Source organism: Ostrea edulis, chromosome 2, assembly GCF_947568905.1.
Source record: "Ostrea edulis chromosome 2, xbOstEdul1.1, whole genome shotgun sequence".
NCBI lineage: Eukaryota > Metazoa > Mollusca > Bivalvia > Ostreida > Ostreidae > Ostrea > Ostrea edulis.
The window spans coordinates 69,799,913-69,815,356 of NC_079165.1; positions in this window are offsets into that span (position 1 = coordinate 69,799,913).

Sequence of the window (15,444 nt, forward strand, 5' to 3'; positions counted from 1 at the left end):
CCCCTGGACACACCATATGTACCAGGATTTGCATGGTACGATGTTTATAAGGGGACAAGTTTATCTAGGATTCACTTCTCATCACTGTTTTCAATTTACGTGTGCGGATAGCCTCGACAGGTAACACGTACATCTCCAGCACTAAGGTATAGGACATCAAAAAGAAATGCAATCACGTTTTAGAACACCATGCAGTGCTTAAAATTACAATAAAATATCGTTACGGTACAGTAGTAAAGCAATGTAAAAGCTTTGGATAAATAAATTTAGAATGGCTTTTCTTTACATGCATGAACGTACAGTGGCAGTAAACATGTCAAAACGCGGAGAAATATTCTATCTACATGTACTATCTTTTGATAGAATGGAATAAGCAAAGGGCATTAAATTTATATCATACACACTCACTTCAAGCAAAATGCAAATAGATAAATACTACTGTAGCTTATGCACATGACATGTATGCTCGCCATGCAAAGGCACCGAATGCGGACGACTATTTACCTGAGTCTACTCGTAGTATCTGTGAAGGACCGCAGATATACGTACATACATTTGTCGAATATACTCTTAAGTAGTAGTACATATGTAAAATTCCCTTTATTTGCATAATCCATGAAACAAAACGATGAACTTCATTTGTATCCCTACAGTAAACACCTTGTTACTTCGTTGTACAGACCGCGACACCCTTAGCCCATGCTGATCAGCTATCGTCAATCAGGGGAAGTATCAGAATAAAAGATTTGCCCTGTATTGTGCACGAATCCTTATACTAAATGATTTACTGGTCGAGTGTTGCATTTATTAATGGAGAAATCGTTTAGGTACATAAACTGCGTATGCATATATAATTTGCATATACAACTGTACGAGTGTATGGGATTGGAGCGAAAGCACGCGATTAAAACGCGAAGCCTTTTTACCTTAGTGTTTCTACAGGAAGGTAGAGGCCTTCCTTCTCTACATCGTTATACATTTAGTTTTTCTTACACATGTACAGTTGTAGAGAAGATTTTTGAAAATTAGTCAATTTTTAGAAACGTTTTTGCTCCGTTCCTAAGGCCCCAGGGGTGCAAGAGTCCGGAAAATTACCATTTATGCCCTCTAGCTTGCCTAAATATGCTTTATACCAAATTTGAAAAGAATTGGAATGGAAGTTATCAAGAAGTTTAAAATTTCTATTGTTCACACATTTAATAACAGGCCATTTTGGCCCCACCCTAATACCAAAACTCCTACCTCTGGGATCATCAAATTTACATTTTTGGTAAAGGACTACCTGCTCTCTCTCTCTAAATATCTATTTAGTTTCAATTTAGTATCAATAGCACTAAAGAGGAGCCTCCGTGGCCAAGTGAATAGAGCATCGCGCTCAAAATCATACGGCCTCGTACCTCTGGTCAGCGCGGGTTCGACTCTTGATATTTCCCCTAATTGAATACATTTCGATTGGTACGGGTGAAGTGTGTTGCAGTCTGTAAAATGGAATGGCATGTTGTACAGTTCTGTCGATAAACAAATTAAGTTTATTATTTTGTTTTGTGGATTTATCAGAATAAATAAAATCTAACATTTTCGGTACCGACTGAATATTTTTAGCGAGTATGCCATGAGCCTTAGATATGTACCTGTATTTTGCAAGAATTTATGTGAATATGTATGCAAATGATTTCTCCGCATTTATTTCATGATAAACTGCAAATACATGTACTTACATGGGTTTAACAAGTATGAAAGAAAAGCTTTTCTCGCATTTTCATCTAAATCATCTAAACTTTCATAATGTTTTACTACTATACGATCTGTTTTTGTAAATTTGAGCAATGCATGATGATTTTGTTCCTTTATTATTCCCGATACATTACTATCGGAGATGTGCACTGGTTAAGTCCAGCTAGAAATTTAAATCACTCGGGTGTGGCAATCACATTTGGGGTATATACGGGTAGAGTATAATAGGTTACATGTACCTGAAAGAAATATGGCGGATAAGATGAGAAATGTGTAATAATAATAATGATTGGTTTTATATAGCGCCTTATCCAGCGTATGCTGCTCAAAGCGCTTTACAATTAACAATGTACAATTATCAATGTACATTATTACCCCGGCAGACCTTATATCAATCTAGAACTTTCTCAGCCTCCTAGGAAGCATACAGTGCAAGCTGCCATTACAAGCGCTAGAGCACTAACATTCTAACAATATCTTTCACTGTCTATAGCCAGGTACCCCTTTTACACTTGAGTGGAGTGAGGAAATTCATGTAAAGTGTCTTTCCCAAGGACACAACGTCAGACCTGCCGCGGCTAGGACTCGAACCCACGACCTTTCGGTCGAGAGTCTGACGGCCTAACCACTCGGCCACCGACGTCATGTGTACGTGTTTATGAATTCATGTCAGCTTTAAAACAAACCCTTACCAAACAGAGTTAAGGAGAGTGCAATAATCCAGATCCTTTTGGCAGCCGGATATTGTCCATTTACCTACAAAATGATAGAAACTTTTCATTTTCATTTTACAGGGGTTTTAACAATCTCGTTTAAAGTCAGCATTTCGCAAATTATATGGTCGTTATAACGATTCAACCTGCCATTGGGTTAAATGCTGTGTTACGTGTTTCATACCAATTGTTAGGCTGTTCTTTACACACCTATTTTGACTACGGATTACTCCGTTTACATGTATACCACAATTATCATCACTTCTCTGAAATTAAACAGCCAGTTCTTAGATTTAAATATGTTGCCAGGGTGATTCATGTCGCTCTGATACATCTAGTCGACCTCTGATTGGCCAACACGATGGAAATGAAAATTCCGAAACTTTATTACCTATCTGCAAGACACCACAAATTATATTCTAGATCATCATTTAATTGCCCTAGAGTTTAGCTGCTACTTAAAATTCTTGGAACATGTTCAATCTTTTCTCATTTTAGAAAAGCGTTGTTTTAGATCCCCAATTGGTCTCCTGAATGAAAATTTTGGATCAACATTATTTATCATTGTTTATTTGCAGGACATTACTAATCAAATTCCAAGAGATGATTTGGCTACTGTTTAAAATGTGACAAAAGTTCAAGGAACCAGGTGGTTAGGTCACCTGCGCCACTCAGGTGACCTATTGCTGTTGGTCTGCGTGCGGCATCAGTTAACAATTGAACATTTTTCACTTCTTCCCGTGGGAATCTGGGTTAGAATAGGTTATCGAACGGGGCCACTAAATGGGGGCAGTCCTTCGGATGAGACCGCAAAACCCGAGGCCCCTTGTCACGGCAGGTGTGGCATGATAAAGATCCCTCCCTGCTCAAATAGAACAGTGTTTTAGTAGTCGGTTGCGAATAGTTCTTCGGTTGCATCTGGGTCGTGCATTTGAAGAAATACCCCGTGATGTGTGTTATGTTACTACAGGATACGACGAAACCTACACGATAACCTTGACAGAATGCCATGGTGGTTTTAGTACACCCCGCTTCTTGGTTGCAAAAATACAAACAGCAATTGTGGAGTCAATTTTGAATATTTTTAGACACACAGCATTGTATAACTTTGTGTTGTAACGTTTGAATAACACAGACTATCTAATGATATTTGCTTAGCAATCATTTATAATTAAGTCAAATTTGATAATCCGGGTAGTTAACAATACCACTGATAAGTTCATGGTTTCAAAAAACTTGTTTGATTCCATTGAGAATTATATGAACTTCATTGATAACGTTCAATCTGGGAGGCTATTCGAATTGGACTTCTTACGTTCTGATAACTTTTGTTTACAGCGTTCAGCTGTTGATCATGATGGAAACTCAAAGACTCACAACCATACATTTCATTTAGTTAACCGCCGTAAAATGGCTGAAATATTGCCAAAATGGCGTAAAACATCAATCAATCAATATTCCGTTGCTTGTACATGCTTACAGTAGCTGCGTTTAGTTATCGAACTTCAAAACTTTTGCAATCAATTATATGAACCATTTGACTAACTCAAAATTAATTAAATTAATATAACAAATTTTAAAACCGTCGCAGTATTTGTCATTCAATGCATGCGTGTGCTTTTCTCGTGCTTTATTCAAGTTAGTTAAACTAGATATATACAAGGCAAAAAATAAAAGAAACGATACAGACAATTTATAATTCATACATAATTCCTTGCATGAAATATGAATGTATAAAACGTTTTTGATTATTGTTAATCAAAAACAACAAAAGCATATTTATAAATTTGACTTGTATGAAATGTAGTGGTTACATGAAAGTGGGTGCCTCAGAATGTAAAATTGAAAGACTAACAACGAGTATGTCAGCCTCTTGCGTTTACCACAGCTCTCAATCTGCGCCTCATGGACGCAACTAGCAATGCAGCTCGTAACTGTTCCATCGCTTTCGGTGGATTCGGGCATCTGCGAAACTGTCCGTCAAGCTCATCCCAGAGATGTTCAATGGGGGATAAGATTGAAGATGACGCCGGCCAAGGCTGAACGTCAATGTTCTTCTCATTTCTGTTCAAGATACTCCATACAAACGCGCAACACATGGCATCAAGCGTTGTCCTACTGGAACGCATGGTGATTTCCAAACCTCGCAATAAACAGCTGCACGATAGGAGATAGGATCTCGTCTCGATAACGGTCTCCAGGAAGACTGCCCTCGATTATATTTAGCTCTGTGCGTTCACAATGTGTAATCCCTGCCCAAACCATTACGCTCCCACCACCAAACCTATAGCTTGTATGCACGCTAGCGTCACGGCATTCCTCGTTTTGCTGTCGATAACCTCTCATCATTCCATCACTACGGCGAAGCAACCGAGATCCATCACTAAACAGCATGTATAGCCACCGAATACGGTTCCAAAATATACGTGCATTGGCCCAGTGTACGCGTGCTGTACGATGACGTGGTGTATGCATGGGTCCAACTACTGGGCGTCTTGAGCGTCATTTTGACACATCTCTGCCTAAACCATTCCAACTGCTCAATTTTGCTCATCTTTACTTAGACGCTGCATTATACATGTACTTCACAACAATTTCGTGAGCACGCTTAAATCACGTTTTTTTTTACACAATTAAAGCGGACATTTAAAGACTAATGTGAAATCAGTAATTGGGTTAAAGTCATCGGCATATTTATGAAAAACGTTAAAATGACGCTATGTGTATAAAATTTATGCCACCTTTTAGCGTTTCGTTTACCATCTGATGATTATTAAAGAGCGCATCAGTAAAACAAAATACATGTCATCTAAGTCCATAATAATTTTAACTGAGTATAACGATGTATCATTTCTTTCCTTTTTTCCCATAGTATATATTTTCTCATGAATTACTCAGTTGTGTCTATTTTGCTTCTAAATTTCTAATATCGTTAATAAATCTTGAAGCTCTGAAGACATTTCCATCGCATATTCAACGTGACGCCAAAATGAGACCGTCAACGTTCGAGATATCTCTGCAACCAAAGGTAGACGTGTATACATTATCCTCGTTAATGGATAATGAAAATGTTTGAATATCAAAGCATATCAACAGTTCGTACTTAACATTTATAATTTCATTTTGGTATGTAATTCTAAAATACATGAACCAGTAAAAACAACATAATAGTCGTAACCTACCGCCATTGCTTAGTCCTCTTAATTAAATGTGTGTGTTTACCATCTCGCTACATTACATTTGAATGAAGACAGAAATTTAGAAAGTATGAACATTTTAATTTTTAATGTTTTCCTTTGTTTGGAACAATTTAAAACTAAAACATATAATTTCAATCAAGTTTACTGGTTATGAAAAGGGGATAATTTGACTGTCAATATAGGACTCTGTTTCGCTGCAGCAATAAAAAACAAAATAAAAACAAGTGCTTAATTAAAAAAAGGATTAACGTGGGAGAAAAAACTCATTAACACATTCATTACATCAATGTACATGAATTCTATTTTTTGAATTAATATTCAATGGCCCCATTAAGCGAACAAAATATATTCATTACTGTATAATTAACACAGAAGAGAACGTGTTAAGAGTTCAATATAACTTATTTTACTGAGTGACTTCTAAGGAACTTCTATTGTAGTGGCAAATTTTTAGGTACATGCAATAAAGGCTTATTGCAAATTTTAACATAATATTTGGCCGCTTATTAAAGGAGAAAACCAGATTATGTCTGTATCCATCTGTAGGTCACAAATGTAAACCATACATAGAGAAAGTTATACATTTACTCGTCAATTCTAGTAGTTAACTCAAGTAATGGGAAAAGTTTAAGTTAAATACCCAGAAAAATGTGTGTGTGGGGGGTGGGGGGGGGTCCACTTGCCTTTTGATGATCCGGCGAAGTACACTGAAATCGGAATACCACTTAATGATGTAAAAAGTGACAAAAGAACGGATTCAGATACTGACTGGTGCACAACTGCATATACCGTACTCGCAGCTGTCGGTAAATATTCAATGCACCAGTGCATTACTTTTGAAACTTACTAAAATAAGTATTATATATTTTATTCCAGTTATCGTTCTTTCATTACCTGATAAAGAACTGTCTACGCAAGCCAAACGCCTTTGCTGCATATTTAAACAAACGTACTTTTGTATTAAATGGATATATAAAACTAATAACAAATCGCTGTCCTTTTAAAAGAAAAAAGAACTGCAACATGTGTTTCAAACAGAAACTTTATATTCTGTGTCGAATTAAAAATGTGTTTTAAAACAGATTTTTAAAATCTTTTAACATACAAATATTGCAGTACAAGCCTTATTGCTAGCTGTAATGATATATAAAGGGTATGGATATTTGTAGCTTTGCCTTTTAACTTCGGTATTAAGAGTCATCTTAAGCTTTGTATTTGATCTGGACCATAAAGTTCTCATTCAATAGGTTTGTTGTTTAACTTCCCACCCGAGAATATTTGACTCATATGGAGACGTCGCCATTGCAGGTGAATGGCTGCTAAATCTAGGCCTTTGCTAGGCGCTTATGGACATTGAGCAGGGAGATATCTTTATCATGACACACCTGCTGTGACATCAGGTTTTGCAGACCGCCCCATGTAGTAGCCTCTTGCGACAAGCAAGGGGAACAGAGGACCAACAGGTATTCTAACGAGGATCCCGACGGGATATAATTCAACAGGGGACACAATCAAGTGTATATGATAACGTTGAATTTTCAGGATAATACATCTGCCAACAAAAGATATAAATATGCATACTAGTCAAATATTGATGCTCACAAGCTTGAATATCATTTTCATTCCATAGCAAAAGAGCGTTTCCCTGATTATTGAAAAACGTAGGTCCACTGGGGGCCGTCAGGGAAACTCCTACACGCAAAACAAAACATATTTCAGCTAGTTAACCGCCGTAAAATGGCTGAAATATTGCCAAAACAGCGTAAAACCATAAACAATCGATCGATCAAACTGTCAAGAATAAGTTCGACAGCTCTCGCACAAGAAAATGATTCACAAGAAGTCTAATGGAGCTCAGCAAAATCCACACAGTAACGAAAAACAATTATTGTGATCCTTGACAGGGGGCACCCTTTAATGTCCCATCCGACGGGAAAAGTTAAAAATAAGACATCTCTTGTATATAAGCAGTTTTGTTAATAAAGAATTCAGATTTTTCTTTAAAAATCACATTCTTGTTCAAATTGTATAATGATATGAATTATACCAATTTTTGTAAAAAGTTTATAATTTCGTATGGGCGAGAAATCACTACATTCGAAAAAGGATGTGATGTATAGTTAATGGACAATCACAAAATATACATTCAGGCAGAAGTTCTCTGCTAAGTAAGAATGTGTCAATTTTGAATGGCCGATGCATGTACTTTGTCCTAGCGTGCCAGTACAAAGTTGTACGGTATGTTTACTTTGTTTTGAACAGAATAAAGTTTACTTGTGTCACAGAAATCCCAATAGATTTGCCAAAGAGAATTTACAAATAGTTTAATGAAATGTTTTCGATCTGTGTAAGGGATTTTAAAGTGTACAATATCATTTTGAAGTGCATATTTTGCCGATTTCTCTGTTACCATGGATACCAGTGACTTTAATTTATTTTACCTTAATCATTTAGTAACAAGATACTACTAGCGCTGTTTTAAAGTATCTAAATTGAACATATATGGATGATCAATATTCATGTTGCTTGTTGACTGCAAACGAGAAGTCTGAAAAATTAGTCAAATGTTTCTCATTAGAAATTTTAATGTACTCAAAAGCAAGCTGAATAGCCTTGACCTCGGTGGTATCAATTATTGGTGTATCGGAAGTCGTGCATAGAGATTGATAGATTGATGTTTTCCGCCACACTTAACACTTTTTCAGTTAAAGTCGTTTGTGATTACTGCAGCAGCAGCGACTTTATTTTGGTCTTGTAACGAAATCGTACTGCATTTCCCGTAATATACCTCTAGAATAGTAGATATCATTCTAGCATCTATAAAATGGCCTAATTCCCGTTTGAAAGCGATGTAAAATAATGGAATCGATGTACTTAATAATTACCGAGTTCCATCCCGAAATTCCTCGTTCATTCTCAAGCGCCGAATTTTATCATATCCATCCAGTTATTATTACGTACGCAGGTGATAATCTATGTCTACCACCTATGTTGATATTTATTTGCTTATCCAGGGATCTCGCTTCATACGCGCAGATTCCCTTCACTACGTATAAACAATACACAGTCAACATCCTTGTAAATGGCGGCTAATACTAACATACCATGACGTCATACAATGGAGCCCGACGTCAATAAAAAGGCAAACGACAGTTGTAAAAGATCACTTCTGATATCGGCTCAGTACTGCTAACATCCAAAGAGGAACACGCATGGAACAGCCTCGTCAGTCCAGTTGGGTAAAAATATAATTATTTATAACTGAATAGAGGGAGCTGAATAAATTATAAGAGCTGAATTATAAAGTTGATAATCATATTATGTTGGATGAAATTAATGGTAAAGGCCTGAATGAGCGAAGGATGGATATTTTTGCATGGATGTAAATGTTTGCATAGTTGGAAATAATTGATGTACAACAGTTGAAATTGATGATTTCACATTTAGATATATTTTGTTTATTGAAAATAATTATGTTTTCACAAATTCTGACTCGTTTTATCCTTTGCCTGGTATACATATTTGGAAAGACCCACGAGTAGAGTTTTACATAGCATAAATACAACACCAAAAAAACTCAACAGTCTTTTGAACCATCTGTATAAATATCAATTGTAGAATGTTTGGATTGTTTTATTTCGAATACTTTTTGCATGAAAACAACGAATTATGTCTCCCCTTTTTCAGGGGGAGACATGTTTTTTGTCCTCTCCGTCCGTCTGTCTGTCACAAAATCTTGTGAACGTTTCTCCTCCTATATGGCTTATTGAATAGACTTGAAACTTTGTACAATGCTTCATTGCCATTTTGTAGATGTGCATATTATTAGGAGAGGGGGATCCAATTACTTTTCTAAAAGGTATAGTGGATCTAAGAGGGGTGGATGATGTAAAATATCTAGTGTATACTTCTCCTATATGGCTTATCGGGTAGACTTGAAACTGTGTACAATGCTTCATTGCCATTTGTGGATGTCCATATTGGTGGGACAGGAGGATCCAATCATTTTCCTAAGTTATAGTGGATCTAAGAGTGGTGGAGGATGTAAAATAGATTGTGAACACTTCTCCTTTAAGGTCTATTGGATGTTTCAGCTTGAGCATCACTGGAGAGACATTATTTGTCGAAATGCGCATCCGGTGCTTCAAAATTGGTACCGTATAAGTTTTACATTACGACTCCTGGGTCGAGGCCTCTACTGGTGGACTGTTAGTCTCCGAGGGTCTCTAGAACCCAGTAGCTAAATACTTGTTACTAGCTTGAAAATACGAATGTGTATTTGATTGCTGTGATAAAATTTAGAAATTCATTTCAAACTTAAGGATTATCTCCCTCATGCATAGCTCTGATCCTTAGACGAATTTGACTCCAGTCTTTGGCACTCTTTTTTGAAATTCTTACAAGTTTATTGTTATTTCGGATTTCCAATATTTCTGCTTGACCATCACTAAAGAGACATTATTTGTCGAAATGCGCATCTGGTGCATCAAACAAGTTTTACATTTGAAACTTCGTACAATGCTTCATTGTCATTTGTAGATTAATTAAATATTGTTAAACGTCCCTCTCGAGAATATTTCACTCATATGGAGACGTCACCACTGCCGGTGAAGGGCTGCAAAATTTAGGCCTATGCTCGGCGCTTATGGCCATTGAGCAGGGAGGGATCTTTATCGTGCCACACCTGCTGTGACACGGGACCTAGGTTTTTGCGGTCTCATCCGAAAGACCGCCCCATTTAATCACCTCTTACGACAAGCATAGGGGTACTGAGGACCTATTCTAACCCGGATCCCCACGGGACGTCATTTGTAGATGTGCATAGTGTCGGGCCAGGAGGATCCAATTATTTTCCTAAAAGTTATAGTGGATTTAAGAGGGGTGGAGGATGTTAAAATAGCTTGTGAACGCTATTTCTCCTGTATGGCTTATCCGATAGACTTGAAATTTTATACGATACTTCAATGCCACTTGCAAATGTGCATATTTCAGGGACAAGAGGATCCAATTGTTGTCCTTAGAGTTATAGTGGATTTGAGGGTTGGAGAGTGTAAAATAGTTTCTCCTGTGTTTCTTATCGGAGTTTATAATGGCTATGTTCCTGCTTATGCTTCCTTCTCTATACTATGCAGTACATTAAGGAGGTTTCATTTGGAGTACTTCCAATTTGGGGGCTGGGGAGACAACTGTTTTACATGAAGCAATCTCTAGTTTTGTTTTACATTTTTTGTAATCCGACGGGATGTATCTACTTCGGGACCATGGTGGTACAGTAAAACTCTGATATAGTGAATTTCTGGGGACCCTCTATAAAAATTCGCTATAAGCCTAATTCGCTATACGTTTATAGCGAATTCATGATTCAAATATAACGAATTCGTTATAAAACTGATTTGATCTGCATGTATATCAGTTCTATAAGATATCAGCAATTGATATACTTGCGTTTATATTGAAGCCTATAGATTTTCGAGAAGAAATAATTTTATACAAGAAATATACACAATGATTTCCATATGATAATTTATCTTGATGGATTATTAAGTCATGTAAGAACATGTCGAGAGAGAAATATCAACACAATTTTGCACAATAAATACATGTACAGTCTATTGCAATTGTCATTTACTTGTTGCCTTACACAAATAAAGGAGTGTACGATAAAATAAATGCAATCAAATTTCAAATTTAATTAACGAGAATAGTAAACAATACCGACAATATATTTCCTAAACGTATGTGTAAGTATTATTTTGCGTTAACAACCTTTTTTGGAAAAAATACAAACAGAAATTTTGTAATAAGGGTGGATCCTTTATGTCAATGGAAAACGATTGTTAAAAATCACAAAGAGTTTAAAATGAAAAGAATAAATTCATTATAAAAGGTGATTTTTACGTTCATTTTTAATTCATGGGGAATAGGAATTTACTTCATTATATCCGTAAATTCGCTATATCCGTGTTCGTTATAAACGCAGATTTTTATTTGAATATACAAAGAATTTGCCGGGGAAATCGTTTTCACTTCGCTATAACCGTGTTCGCTATATTCGAGTTTTACTGTATTTCAGAACGTGATGAGCGTTTTACAATATCCAAAGGTAAGTTAGAATCGTGTATACGTTTTTTTATAACTCGTAGACCAATCGATTTTATACATGTCTTGTTGTTGTCATAAATCTTCAAACTGCGGTCTCCCGTGGGGTTCCGGATTTAGAATAGGTCTTCATCAGTACCTATTGCTTCTAAATAGGGCATATGAGACCGCGAAAACCGAGGCCCCGTGTCACAGCACGTGTAGGACGATAAAGATACCTCCCTGCTCAATGGCCATAAGCGCCGAGAATAGGCCTAACTTTTGAAGCCCTACACCAGCAATGGTGATGTCTCCATATGAGTGAAAGATTCTAGAGAGGGACGTTAAACAGTGTACAAACTGTGGATGGAAAACGCAGTCAAATGCAGGGTTTTCAGTATTGGCTTTAAATTTAACTATGTATTTTTAACTGTTATGTCTGTCGGATGGGACGTTTAAAGGGTGCCCGTGTCAGGGATCACAACCTCCTTGGCACGCAAAAGATCCGTTTCCTTGGTTTTCGAAAAAGGGTAGGCGCATTGGCGGGCTGTCAGGGAAACTCCCTATACTCACAAACAAACATATTTCAGTTAGTTAACCGCCGAAAAATGACTGAAATAATACCAAAACAGCGTAAAACCATAATCAATCAACGATGTATTGTACATGTAAGATTAGTTTAATTCTACGTAGGTCGAGAGGTGGTTCGTTCGCCTCAACATATAAAATATTTACAGGATTGGTCCGAAAAGCTCCCATACACAGTTGAAGTCCTTGATGGTAGGTTACATTGAGAACTTTGATATCAGATGTTGTTGTCCATCCATATACGATATAACCATAATCTAGTTTAGCCTGGGTTAGAGAGGGACACAGAGGTAGATGTAGAAGAGTATTTTATCTGCTCCCCATTTTGTACTTGCAACAACTTCAGTTACATCAATATCTTGTGTACATATCGCTTCCAGCATCTATTAGCTATATATGGAATACAGAAAAGTTTATTATTTAAAAAAAAAAATGACAACCAAGAACTTGCCCTCTGTAACAACTTTGATTAGAGTACACTGTAGCATCTTATTGCAACTGTGGATCATTGTGGGCTTTCCGTTTAGAACAAAAATGCATACATGCGGTTTAATTCTGGTAAACTTGATACCATTTACATCAGCACAATTTTGGATTTTGTGTAGGTATAACCATAGTTTTCGCTAATTTTATAACAGAAAACAGTCATCGACATATAGGCTTCCATGAAAGTCGTTTCTACGTACCTCAGCGAGACTTTATTTTAATACTAGATAATGTAACCGATAAAATATTTCCTTGTGAAACTCCCATTTCTTAGTGTACATTGAAATGTCTATTATATGTACTTAACAAGAGTACCGCAAACAGTACGATATACGCCCGTCGGAAAGTGAAATTCAACCTGGAATCATATTGTGCACTCTGTATTGATACAACACACATTTTGGATAGAAAAGCCTTAAAGTGGGTCAAGGTGCACCAATCCATCTGTCATATGAACTGATTATGTATTTCTCTTGAGAGGACGATTGTAACAAAATGTCGGTGCAATATCTATCTATGATGGCCTACATTGGTTATGCCTGTTGCCCGATCCTATTGAGTTTCTCAATAAAATATGTTTAAACATCAAACATCTCTGATGACTATTTGATCTACTTTTAGCTCTAAAGTAGGTCATGGTGCACCAATTAATTTGAAATGTGAACTTAATATGTAGTTCCCTGAGAGAAAGATTGTGACAAAATTTCAGAGCTATACCTGTGACCATACCTAAAGAAATAAGGAAACCTTTGACTTACTTCTACCCCTAAAGAAGATCGTAGTGCGCCAATTAAGGTGGATCGATCATCATGTAACTTATCAATATTAATGGTTAAAAGTGCAACAACTGTATTCATTTCCATTCAAAATAGTTCAATTTAATCAATAACCAAAGAAAATGTGTATGTTGCCACATTTTTAAAGATGTCAGACATATTAAAACGGAAGCATATGTTAACATCAGAAAATCACACATTTGCGTTACACAGAATAATTAAAATAGGTAAAAAAAATTGTTGAAATGACTAATTTTAAATGCCAGCAGTTTAAAATAAAACAACCTGTTAATTCATGAATATGTATCAATTAATTGTGGATATTGATTGATTGATTGATTGAATATTGTTTAACGTCCCTCTCGAGAATATTTCACTCATATGGAGACGTCACCACTGCCGGTGAAGGACTGCAAAATTTAGGCCTATGCTCGGCGCTTATGGCCATTGAGCAGGGAGGGATCTTTATCGTGCTACACCTACTGTGACACGGGAACTCGGTTTAAGCGGTCTCTTACGATAAGCAAGGGGGTACTGAGGACCTATTCTAACCCGGATCCCCACGGGAAAATTGTGGATATTAGGGAAAGCATGTATGATAGACATGCAGTAGAAGAAATACCAGCATAGAAGTTATTGCCCTTGACTACATTTTTTTTTTAATTATAAAGAATTGATTATCTATGGAAAATATAAACTTTTTCAATATCAATAGATTACCCTTTTTTTTCATACAGTGATTAAAATCCCTGTGATGGATATATTTCTATCATGCACAAAGTTTAATTTAATAAAGATTTTTGCAAAAACCTATGCCATCACATGAGGATCGATCAACCTTAAGCTGAAATGCTAAGTGCACTTGTCTCCCATCCGAGAGGAAGCCTATGACTAAATTTTCAGCGCAATATCTGTATTCGTACATGTAATAAAAAAAAAAAAAAGCCTGGAAAACTGTTTGACCTAATTTTAGCCCAAAAGTAGGTCAAGGCGCGACCAATACAGCTGAAATGAAAACTGAACTTGTATTCTTCCAAGAGGAAGCTTTTGACTAAATGTCAGGGCAAAATCTGTATCCATAATGAAAAAAAACCCCGGAAAACTGTTTGGCCTATTTTGAGCACAAAAGTAGATCAAGGACACTCCAATACAGCTGAAATGCAAACTGAAGTTGTATTCCTCCAAGAGGAAGCCTGTGATTAGAATAAGGCAATAGCTGTACCTATAACGCAAAAAAAAAAAAGCCCGGAAAACTGTTTGACCTACTTTTAGTCCTAATGTAGGCCACGGACAGATGAGATGGGCCAATCCAGTTGAAATGCAAACTGAAATTGTATTCCTCTGAGGGGAAGCTGATGTGTAAATTTCAGGACAATATCTATCTGTAACAAAAAAGTCCGGAAAACTGTTTGACCTATTTATAACCCTGAAGTAGGTCAAGGACGGACCAATCCAGTTGAAATGCAAACTCACTCTTACACTTCTTGAGGGAGAAATTGTGACCAAATTTCGAAGTCGTACATGCAACTGTTAAGGTAAAAGGTCCGGCAAACATAACCTCGGACGGACGTCCAGCCAGACGCACGGACAGCACCATAACATAATACGTCCCGTCTAAAGACGGACGTATAAAAATCTTAATAAAGTGTGGTAAATGTCCTGCAAGATCAATAATAAGATATTTTATCAAGATGCCATATTTCCATGTGGTATCGTATGTATTCCCAGATGAAAAAAAAAGTAATTATAAATTAAGTCTATTTTTATCACTTCGTATATTTTGGATCAGCTCTTTGGACGAATAAGGCATGTCCTAATTCGCTCCGCTTTTAACATTGATTGGCAAGCCTAACAACCAAGAAACATGTC